Below are 12,883 nucleotides of genomic sequence, written 5' to 3'. Positions count from 1 at the left end.
TAAGATATTTTCTCAATGATTCTAACATCTCAACTAGCTCGGTTATATGGAACAAGATCTTAAAGGCAATAACCTTAGCTAATTCTAAGGCCAAATGGAAAGTGGGAAATGGAGAGAACATCCTCTTTTGGCATGATAATTGGCTGATTCAGGGTGCTCTCATTAATAACCCCACATATGATAACTGAGCCAGTACCTATATAAGGATGTTCAAAATGAAAGTGAGAGAATATAGAAGAGACCAGGGATGGAGAGACCTGTCTTTGATATCAAATGATCTCAAACTAATAATGGTGATGTTGAACTCTTTGATTTTGAATAATAACAAGGATGAACTGATATGGGAGGATAATCCAAGTGGATCCTACTTAGTGGCCTCAAGGTACAACTCCCTTTGGAGCCTGAAGGAGAAAGCTCTTTGGGCTAAGGTCTAGCTGCCTGGCCTTACCCCTAAAATTAACATTTTCTTTTGGTTGATGCTTCAAGGTAAAATCCTTACTCTGGACAACTTGGCAAAAAGAGGTCAGTATATCCCTAACAAATGTATTCTTTGCAAGAATCACTTGGAGACGGTTAATCACATCTTTATCCATTACCCCTATTCCATGGAGGTATAAGAATATCTCACCAAGAACTATGGGGTCACTTGGTGTAAGCCAAGAAATATTTTGAACTTTCTTTTGTTAGTGGGATAACATGTTCAAAGGCACAAATTTGCATAGTATTAGCATATGGAATTTTTCCCACTTCTATTTGGGAGTATGGAAGGAGATAAATAATTGAATTTTTAGAGACAGAGAGGCCCCTGCTAATGTGATTGCAGATAAAATCAACAACAATATGAGATAAAATTTTCTTATTAGGAAGGGTGGAGATCTTGATGAAGGGGGCAATAGTAAGGATAGGGAGAAGGATAGGAGAATGAAAAGATAGGGGGTTAAGTGGAGACTCCCCCATAAAGGCTGGCACAAAGCCAACTTTGACAGAGCGGCCAAAGGAAACCCTAGTCCTATGGGATGTGGGGGCATCATCAGAAATAGCCATGGTGTGGGTATCACTGCTCTCTCCTACCCCTTGGGAATCTAAACAAATCACTATGCTAAAGCCAGTGCTGCTCTCCACACTGCTAAACTGGCACTGGAAGTGGGAGTCAAACACTTATGGCTAGAGGGGGACTCAAACAATATCATTAGATGCACAAAAGGTGATCTTCAACCTGCCTAGACCATTGCAAACATAGTGGAAGAAATCTACACTACCCTTGCCAAATTTGAGAGTGCACATGTCAGGCATGAGTATAGGGAATCCAACTTGGTGGCTGGTTGGGTTGCCAATGAGGCAGTCAAGAAATAAATGGTGATAATATGGATCATCGAAGGGAATATTTTGTTAGTCAAAAAAGGCCTAATTGATCAAGAGAGGATCTAGGGAGGTCTGGCTGAAATCCCCAGTTAATTATGGAAACTAAAGCAAATATGTGTGCTAGCCAATGCATTTATGGAAAATACGAGGGGAACTGGTGGATGACACATTTGGTGTCTAATCACCATGCTTTATGGGTTGCTTATTTTCTTTTCCAATTCTTTGGAATTGAAAGAAAAGGCAGTTTTGGACAGAGCAAACAAAGGACAAAGAAAGGTGAAGAAATAATTGTGTTTATGTGAAAGGTTATCACCCAACTAACCGAGATGGTGAGAGAATGAAGTAGAAGGGAACCAGTTGGAGAGGCAGAGAAATGGAAATAGAGAACCAAGGTCTAGGAGAAACTCGAAAAGGGAGGCATCACTAACTATATTGCCAAGCTTCATGGGTTTGACTCAGTAGTTACCAATCTCATGGTTAATTCTTGGAAGGATGGCAGGGTTAAGATTGATGGGGTGTCACATCATGTCAATGTGTAGGTCATCACCCATGTTACTAAAATCCTTGATGAGAGCTTGAAGTTCTATAAAGATAAAAAAGTTTCTGCAAATATGGTGAAGGATTTTGCCAAGAACATGGAAGAGAAGAAGGAGCTGGTGAAAGGTGAGACTTACTATGAGATGGACTCGATCAAGAAGTTGTGGAGGTATGTGCTGAGGGCCATCATTGAGTTTATTTCTCCAAATATAAGGTTTGATAGGGTTAGAATGCATCATTTTGTTTTGCTTAACCACTTCCATTATGGAGCTAAAGTTTCTTTTCCTTTTTACCTGCATTCTTCCATGAACAAGAATATTTTACGGTATAAGAAAAAATCTAGTGCTAACCCTACCCTGCATGAGGGTTTACTTCATTTACTATTTGAATATTTTAAAGCTCAATCCAGGAATAAACCCCTACATCATGTTGTGGCTGCTTCTAAGGAGACAAGGAGCACTAATTTTTCCTTAGACACGAAGGAAATCCAGAGCTTAAGCTCAACGGAGGAGGAAGAATATCAATATTTGGGGAAGAAGAGTAGGGGGAGAGACAAGAAAATTTCCACTCCTAGTAAAACTCCATGCCTTAAAAGCCGTAGGGACCATATGGCCAAAATGACTGGTCAGGGGGAAGAAGAGCACAATGAGGAAGGAGAAGACATGGACACAGATGAGGAGACCAAGGGCGTGGATGTTGAGACTAGAGAGGAGTTGGCTGCTAACCCCAAAAAGAAGCAGAGGAAGAATAAAGAGGAGGACATGCCACTGGAGGAGAAAAATGATATGAGGCTAGAGATCTCTATTCTCCCTACCCTTCCCATGTCCCCACAGGAGCAAGAAATTGAGAAAATGGAGGAGGGAGACACAAGTGATGAGGTTGTAATAAAAGACAGGCATATGGCTTGGAAGAACTTCAATGCCAGAATCTCTACAATGGGGATTGTTAGAGAAGTTATGAACCCCCAAATCCTTGAAGAAAATGAGGGAAAGATCCAATTAGAAGAACTCAAAGAACTGACGGTGGTGGCCATCATTGACACTGCGAAGGAGGTGGGTATGAACTTTCTCAAAAATGCAAAAGACAACATGACTGACAACTTTTGATCTATAGAATGACTCTTTCATGAGTTGGAGGAGGTAAAAGAAAGAATGGGATAGATAGAAAGCCAGGGGAAGAAGAATGAGCAAGGGGACTCGATCGATTTGGGGGATCAAATCAAGATGGTTGAAGAAAGGATGAAAAATATGGAGAACTTCAACCATAGCATGGCTAACCATATGCTCACTATTCTTAATTCTCTCAATGATAACATTGTTAGTCTAAGTGGCAAACTGAAAGCCAGGGGGTTTGTCATGGAGACGGATGGAAAGGACAATGATGAAGATAGGATAGAAGAGGACACCATAATGGACATAACCCAAAGCCACATGGATTGGAGCTATGAGAAGAACTAGAAGCTCTTGGCAAGGAATTTCATAGAGCCCACAAAGCAACAAAGACCATCCAGGACCTCAAATGGAAGGTGAGAGAGTAAGTGAAGAATATACAAGCTCCATCTTTGGATTCTATTGTCTCTGTATGTTTTTTCTTTTGGCTTTTTGTCTATCTCTCTTTTTGGCCTTTTCGTTGGCCGTTGTTTTGTTGTTGGGCATTTTTTTTTAACATGCAACCATTTTTTATGTAAGCACTTTTGGGTTTCAAGATCACTATAAAACCTATTTTTTAAAAATAAAAAACATAGCTAAATAATAAAAAAATAAGTGAAATAAATATGTAACAAAAAAAAAAACTAATTTTGTTGGAAGTGATTAACTAAATAATCAATCAACTAACTAACTAATCCACATAGCTAAACCAATAGAAAATTCATGACATAATTATAAACAATGTGAAAATAATAATTAAAAAGTAATAATAGACGTACCTAGTACCATTTAATATTGAGTGGGGCTCAAAACATGAGGAGGTCGTGCATGCTCAATGTCATCAGGGCATTCTCTCTAACCAATTGAATCTACAATTGCCCTAGGGAAAATTGAAAATATAAAATAACCATCAAGTATTTAAATGAGGACCTCAAGAAGGTTGTGACTTCGTACTTTAGTAATACTATACAAAATAAGGATGTCGATGTATGTATCATTACTACAGAGAGGCATTTTCATGTTCATAAATGTTAGAGCAATTAGATATTTTCTAATTAACTCTATTCTACTTAAGCTAAATTCATGCATCTTATAATTAATTCTTTTATTAATTATCATCATGAAACCTAGGTTTTACCTTTTATGGTTTTGATCTCCATTATAAGGATGATCTTTATTTGTAATATTACACTTATTCATTTAATACAAATTGCAGTTCTTTTTTCCACATCGAGAATGTCTCATATGTAGATCTATGAATTTGAGCCTCCATAGCTTTTCTCCTCTCTTTCTATGATAGGTGTTTGTATGAATATGATTCTTAAGACTTGTGGGGTTGATCTTTCATCAATTTTAACATGGCATTAGAGCGTCAGACTGTCATGCCCCTATTCTCTTCATGAGAGTCAAATCCAGGGCTTCTATTTTGCACTTTGGGAGACATATCTTGAGCATTTGATCTTTGATTTGGGAATTCTTTATATCATTGGGAAGGTATTTTAGAGCTCTTTCCAATGATGCTATTTTTCCCCCCATATTCTTCTCCAAGCATGTATTATCTAGTTTTTTTTGTAGTTTTTGCATTCCAGTGGATATCTTGGTTGTCTCAGGTCTGGAGATTGATTTTGTTGCTTCAAATGATTCAACATGGGTTGTACTATCTATTGTATCAACCTTTTGTATCTTCCAGTATTTGTAGACATCTATTGTTTGCATTCTTGCAAATGCATTGAGATAAAGTGCCATATTCCATCTATATTTTTATTTTACTTATTTTTCCTTGTCTTTCCTTCTGATTCGAGCAGTGTCATTTGAGGGAACTCATACATATTACTATATTCTTGGGATTCACCATATCTTGTACCTTATTGTACATGCACTATTCTAATTAAAGTGCATTGTGGGGTTGATGTTTTGTTTTCCATCTTCCTTTGTCTAGTAAGTTTCTCTTTCATGACATTAGCCTCATGATGTGTCTGAGATTGATCACCTCAGTTGTATTTTTTTGTGCATCTTGATTGTGGTTCCTTGACATGCAATTCTTTTGGCCCACTTTTTCAATTTCATTTTGCCTCACCCTTGTCTCCATTTGGGGGGGGGGGGGGGGGGGGGTTCTTCTGTTGATTCTTATCCTCCTTGGTTCAATGGAGTGATATGTATATTCTATACTTATTCCTATGTACTGGGTAGATGCAATGGTTGGGTACAGGTATGCATTTTGTTGAGATGGATCATTTACATTATAGACACTCTTATATTCATTCCTACTTTGGTTGTAGTCTTCCATGTTTTATTGATAAGTTCTTCAAGATGTGGTGTTTTTATGCCATCTATATCTTTGAGTTCATTTGTTTTCCTTTGTTTTCCTCATGATTCAAGTAGTGTCTTCTGAGATCACTCATGTAGATTACATTCTTCTCTACCTAGTTAGGTTCTATTTTAGTGGAAGTTCTTTAGATTAGAAGTTACTTTTTGATAGAGCTTTGTAGCTTCTAATGCTTCAATGGTGTTCTTCATAATCATCCTTTTATTCCAATCTTCTAGGACATTCTCTAGTTTAGAGGCTTCTTTAGTCCTTCACTAATTCTTTCAACTTTTTTTCATCTCTTCTTGGAGTAGGGTTTTTACCATGTGGTTTTCTCTGTTTCTCCTCTTTCTATAGATTTGGTTGTGCTTGGGTACCTCATTAGACTTTGTTGTAGGGACCCAAATCTACTTTTAGTAGTAGTTTCTATGTTTTTAGCTACTTCTTAAGTTTATGGGGGGGGGGTGGTTAGAGTAATTAGATATTTTCTAATTAGCTCTATTCTACTTAAGAAAAAATTTAGGCATCTAATAATTAATTATTTTATTAATTATTATCATGCAACCTAGGTTTTATCTTTTAGGGTTTTGATCTCCTTTATAAGGATGATCTCTTGATCTCTCTTTGTAATCTTACACTTATTCATTCATTACAATTTATAATTATTTTTTGCACATCAAGAATGTCTCATATGTGTATCTCTGAATTTGAGCCTCCATAGCTTTCCTCTATTTTTGTGATAGGTGTTTGCATGCAAGTGATTCTTGGGAGTTGTGGGGTTGATCTTTCATCAACTTCAAAAATAAAATTTTAGGACAATCTAGGGCTATGTGTGTTACTTTGCAATTGAGAGATGAAGCATCCACTTGGTGGTACAATGACATGGTAGAAAATAAACTATAGCTTAGAATATCATAGGATAAATTCTTAAATTTATTCCTCTAGACGTGGTAAACACAATTTTTATTTGATAGGAAGGTGGCATACTTTCAAAAATTAATACAGTGAGTCATGACTGTTACTCAACACCATGTGAGCTTTTTTCATTTGGTTAATTATGTTCTGCAATATTAGGAGGACAAGAAATTCAAGAACCACAATTTCTTTAGAGGGTTGTAACCTGAGATAGGCTCAAAAGTTGAAATGTATGAACTAGAAATGATGGATATAGAACCCTTGAAAGTCCTTATATAGGAACATAAATTGCAACACGTGACTAGTGTGAAACCTAATTACTCTTATAGATCCAAGAGGAAATTTTAGGATGATAAACATGAAAATGATGGATGTTCACGTATTTAGATCAAGAGAGAGGAGGGTCAAGGGAATTTAGGAAGGAACTCCCACTAGAACTCTAAGAGTGAGAACATGAATAATAACATGAATAGGAATAGAAGTGGCAATCTAGAGAGAAAATATGGGCCCTAAAATGGTTTCTTTGTGTGTGGAAGTAATCATTTTTCTACTAGATGTATGTATCATTCAACTTCTAAACATTGAAAAAGGTCACACTTGGCTTGTTCAAGATTTGGGGACAGTGTTTGTGGATCCTACCCACCTTGATGATCAGCATTCTTGGGAGGATGTGCATAGATCCTTCTTCCATTTATTTTCATTTACCTTTATGTTTGACTTCTATGTATATATTTAAGTGTGGGATGTGATCTTTTTGTGTATTGTCTTGTCACATCAGAGCTATCTCTTCCTTGTGAAAATCCTATATTGTAGGACTTCTATAATATTTTGATCTTATCAAGTTGCTAGGTGGACCTTGGCTAGTTTCTACATGTGTGCATATCTTTTTAAGCTAGAGGTTAATTTTATATCTTATTTGACTTAGGACTTGGGGTAGATATCTTGTTCGACTTATATTTTTAGTTGATATGTTGTTTGATTATATGAATATGTTATTTTCATTTCCAATTACATGTTGTCATGATACATGATGATGATGATGATGATGATGTTATGGTTAAATGATGCGTTTTCCTATTTTTGTATTATGATGTCATAGTAATGACGACTACCTATATTTATAGGCATATATGATGGTTATGATATAATTAAATACAATATGATATAAATTTATTGAATATGGCATTTTGGATACTGACTATATTGATGTGGTTTTGAGTATGTCTGAGTGGTTGTAGGTTGAAGGCAAGAGTGTGGTTGAGGTCAAGGAGGCTATCTCCTTGCTAGTGATGGGTATGGATGATTTGTAATTTTCACACCCCACTTAAGAGTGATGCAAGAATATCCTAGGTGTAAGAGCAATCTTGCATCACCCAAAAATATTCCCTTACAATTTCATGAATAAGGGTTGTTTTAGTTCAGAGTTTTTGTTTGTAGAGGCTTGCTACTTAGTAAGTTGATTGTATGAGCTCAAAATGTCCCAATAGAGTTGGAGGTTTATCTTGGATATATCAGTGTTTAAGTTGAGGCCCAATACCATATCATGAGTGTTTGTGAAGTTATTGTGGCTTTTTAGTGTGAAAATTTGTTATAAAAACTTCACGCTCAATTTTGAAGGCCTTAGATTCTCTAGATGGACTCTGAAATGAGGGTGACTAGAGCTTGCACAAGTCAATCTTGTAGATAAAAAATTGAGGATTCTAGAATGGGGTTATAATAGAAAATCGGGTCAATGGTTTGCAAGTTATTGTCTTTCGAAGTTGGGCCAACCAAAAATTCCAAAATAAATGTCATAATTGTATTGAGCTAACTCTATATATATTTTTAAGGTAAGTGTTAGGGTTTGATGTCTAGAACCTTCTCGAGTGGTGTAAAATTGCCTATATATCTAATGTTCATAGATTTGTCTTGTAGATTATTTTAATGAAGGTGCTCATGTGGGTTTACAGATTGTATTTATGAACTCTCTAGTTTTGCATTTACATCGATAATAAGAAACCCATTTTTTTTTCTCGTAATTTGTTGTTCTTTCTACATTTATGTTATGTGTTTGTGATATTAAGGGGAGCACCCTTCATCAAGTGGTAACAGAGCTAGATTTCTTGAGCATGTAGATAGATCATCAACTATGAGGCAGTTTGCACCAAGACCTTGGGTTGGGTGAATTTTATCAAATCAAGAGTTCTTGAGTGTGTAAATAGATCACCAATTGTGAGGCAGTTTTCACTAAGAACTTGGTTTGGGCTAAGTGTGTAGATAAATCACCAATTGTGAGGTAGTTTGCACTAGGGTTTCAACGAAAGTACATAAATGCCTCCACAAAGATAGTGTAGTGGAAGAGACTCAGGTGTTACACCTGAGGGTTTTAGAGCCCTCCAGAGACAAATGCAAACATTGAAAGAACAAATGCACAAAGGGATGAATCTTATCATAAGCTATGAAAGTGAGGATGAAAGAGAAGAAGGAAACACTGGTCAAGAAGTAGAAGATGAAGTTCAAAACTTGGAAAATGAAAGGCTTTTTTTGGGTCATTTTCAAGATTGGAAAAAGACCTAAGTTTGATGTTCCCACATTTTTGGGAAATCTTAACTGAGAGGAATTGATCGATTGGATCAATGGATTAGAAGAATACTTTGATTATGAACATATTGAAGATCTAGATAGGTTCAAATTTACAAAAGCCAAACTAAAGGGTCATGTGAAGATCTAGTGGCAGGAGATTCAATTGGAGTGAAATAGAAGATGGACGAGTAAAATCACAAGATGGGATTGGATGATAGATAAGTAGAAGTGACAATTCATTCCCATGGAATATGAGCTAGATCTGCTGAAGAAAATGCAAGGGTTGAAGGAAACAGGGAAATCTATTCAAGAGTATACATAAGAGTTCTACCAAGTTCTCATCAGAATAGGCCATGCAAAAGTTGATAAGGAGAAAGTCTCCCATTACCTTAGTGGCTTGAGACCAACAATTTAGGAAGAATTGAGTCTAGTTTGAATAAAAAATATTGAAGAGGTATACATGTTTTCCCTAAGGGTCCATTTGGTTGTAGGAATTGCTGAATGTGACATTCATTAATCCTAGAATAAGCCCACTTCTAGAATTTGTGCATTCTTAAAATAATTTCTGGAATATCATTTGGACTTGTTTGGTTGAATTAGAAGAGGAGTTGAAAGATGCATATTCTATGTTTGGTTGCAAGAATTGAAATTGGATTTGGAATAAGTTTTTAATTTTTTTTTAATAATATGAGCATCGAATGACATTAATGAGTCTTTTTGGAGTTGGGCTTGCTTGAAATACATTTGAGAAAAAAGTTCAAACTCCTCGGATATGCCTCTATCGTTGCGTGTCTCACCACATTTTACCAAAAAATAACTTCCCCCCAATAATTTGGCTTAAGCAACTAGGGACAGACCTGACAAGATATAAAATTTGGTTTTAAAAAAATGGAATAGGAATAGGCTATTCCTATTCCACCTTTTGAGTAGGAATTCAACTATGCTCATTTTGGTCTAAATTTAGAATTAATAAATTCTAATTCTACTTTTTGTGTTTACAACAAATGCTGACTTTCCAAATTCCAGTAGTCACATTTTCCTATTCCCATCAAATTTTAAGTTCCAAATGAGCCCTAAGAGTTGACGAAAAGAGAACAAGTAGAGTGGAAGAGTTCATGGTGGAAGATCTGGAAGACAATCTTATGGAGGTCAAAATGAAGATCAGAAGAAGGATCCGAGGTAGCAGTAGTAGTCATAATAAAAAAGGGGAAAAAATCAATCATTTCCATAATCAAAATAATAGAGATCAAAGATGAAGAGGAAGAGGGTAATGATCAGGAAGAGGAGGTGTCAGAAAAGATGGTCACGAAGTTAAAACACAAGAGTAAAAAACACCCACATCCATATTGTATTACTAAGGTATAAGGTGACCACAAGATCATGGTTAATCAATAGTGCCTAGTATAGTTCAAGATTGGAATCTACTAGGATGAGGTACTATATGATATCATACCTATGGAAATACGTCATATGTTGTTGAGAAGGTCATGACAGTTTGACATACATGTTGTACATGATGGTAGTACAAATACCAACACTCTGATAAAGGATAGAGTCAAACATAAGCTGAAAGCATTGATGAAAAAATATATAGTACTGCCATAGTATATTTTGTTGATGGAAAGAAGTTCTTAGAGGGTATGAGGTGTGCAAATATGCATTTTTCTATAATTCCAAAAGATGGTAAAGAAGAAGTAGAAGAGGTGCTTGAAGAAGTTGCAAATTTGTTGGATGAGTTTCTAGATATTATATCTGATAATGTTCTTTATAGATTACCACTAGTGAGGAAGATCAGCCACCAGATGGACTTGATTCCAAGAGCCAATTTTCCAAACAAGACAACACACAAAATGACACCAACAAAAGTGAAGAGTTCAACAAATAAGTACATGAGTTGTTGCAGAAGGGGTTGATTCAGGAGAGTTTGAGTCCATGTGTTGTACCAAAAATATTAGCATTAAAGAAAAATGGGTAATGGAGGATGTATAAAAATTCTTCAGCTATCAAAAAGATCACAATCAAGTATAGTTTCCCATTGCCAAGGATGGATGATATCATGGATTGTTTGGGTGGAGTTGTGTATTTTACAAAGATAGTATTGAAGAGTGGATACCATCAGATTCAGATAAGAGAAAGAGATGAGTGGAAGACCACCTTCAAGACAAGGGAAGGACTTTATGAGTGGTTAGTCATGCCTATTTGGCAAACCAATGCATCAAGCACTTTGACACGGCTCATGAATGAGGTACTGAAGGAATTTATGGGTAAGTTTTTCATTGTTTACCTAGATGATATTTTGATCTTTAGCAAGGCATTGGAGGAGCACATATTGCATACTAATAAGGTATTTGAGAAGTCAAGGGAAGAAAAGTTTCTAATTAATCTAAAGAAGTGTAGTTTTGTGAAGAAAGAGTTGGTGTACCTGGGATTTGTAGTTTCAACAGAAGTTCTGAAAATGACCCCCAAGAAAGTGAAGACTATCCTCGAATGGCCTACTCCAAGGAGTGCTATGAAGGTAAGATATTTTCATGGAATGGATAGTTTTTACAAAAATATTATTAAAGGTTTTAGCAGTATTCATGGACCCTTGACTAAAACAATGAGAGGGGATAGGAAAGAATTGAAGTGGACCGTAGGAGCATACAAGAGTTTCGATTTATTGAAATAGAAAGTAATAGAACAAACTATTTTAGTACTTCCATATTTTAAAAAGGTGTTTCAAGTAGACTGTGATGCTAGTGGTACTACAATTGGAGCTATTTTGACCCAATAAGGTAGACCTATTACTTATTTTAGTGAGAAGTTGAATGATTCCAAAAGAAAATATTCTATTTATGATGAGGAATTTTATGCTATAGTTTAGAAATTGAAGTAGTGGAGACATTATCTTCTTCCTAAGGAGTTTGTTTTGTATATTGATCATCAAGCTTTGCAATATTTGAATATTCAAGGAAAGTTGAGCCAAAGGCATTTGAAATGGGTTGAGTTTTTGCACAGTTATACATTTGTTTTGAAACACATGAGTGGGAAGTCTAATAGACTTGCAGATGCTCTTAGTAGGAGACAATTTTTTCTACTAGAAATGAAGATTGAGGTGGTCACACTACAACATTTGGGGTCAAGTTGTGATGGAGTGCAATTTGTGTGTGATTTTTATATTTTTTTGCAAATGTTCTCGACATTGTCGTAATACCGATAGTGTCATTGTTATTGTAATTCCCACATGATTATTTAAAAAAGAAGAAGAATGACTCCTTTGATATATGTTGAGCTAGGGTGAAGAGTAGGGTGAAGTTGCAAAGCTGAAGTATGCAAGCTAGGTATCGGCATCGGCTACCCCATTCAAAGGTATGATTTTTGGCACCTCGTGGCCTATAGAAAATGTTTTGTGTCTAAAGCATAGATATGATAGTTAGGATCTCATCACTATAGCCCAGATTCACACTGGCAAGGAGCACTTTTGAGGTAGGAGGGTCTAATTTGAACTCTGCCATCTTCCTTCCAAGCTTAGTTAAAAGACCTTCCTCATCTAAAGCCCGTAAGCTATACATTTGTTCCATTGCTGATATGAGAGCCCGAGGAGGAAGGGGGTCCATAGCAAGCCCAAGGAATTGATTTGCTGGTTTCTTTCTCTCTTTGGATTTTAGAGAAAGAATTGCATGGATGACCATAATCAAAGTGTTGAAAAAATACATGGGTAATTCAACACTATTTTCCTTGAGAGAAGTACGGATTTTTTTGACATTGGGGCTCTTTTGCCCTAGATTAGTTATAAACTTAGCTAAAACCTTATCAGTGCATCCTACATGTGCCTCCATCTTTGTGCACACCTTGGAAACCTTGGAAACAACACCAAGATTTGTTTAATATAATTAAAATTTAATTCTTTACTCTTTGAATAATTGTCACATAGTTGAAAAGATTTGCTTAGAATAGTTAAAATTTCACGCTTTGCTCACTGAGTAATTTTGTCACAGTTTCTGAAGTTTTCTTAAAATAATTAAAGTTCTACTATTTATCTACTGAATAATTCACACAATTTTTAAGGTTTTCT

This window comes from Cupressus sempervirens, chromosome 2 (assembly GCF_028749045.1).
Source record: "Cupressus sempervirens isolate cs-2001-9-10 chromosome 2, ASM2874904v1, whole genome shotgun sequence".
NCBI classification, from domain to species: domain Eukaryota; kingdom Viridiplantae; phylum Streptophyta; class Pinopsida; order Cupressales; family Cupressaceae; genus Cupressus; species Cupressus sempervirens.
Note: the sequence above shows the minus strand (reverse complement) of the source record.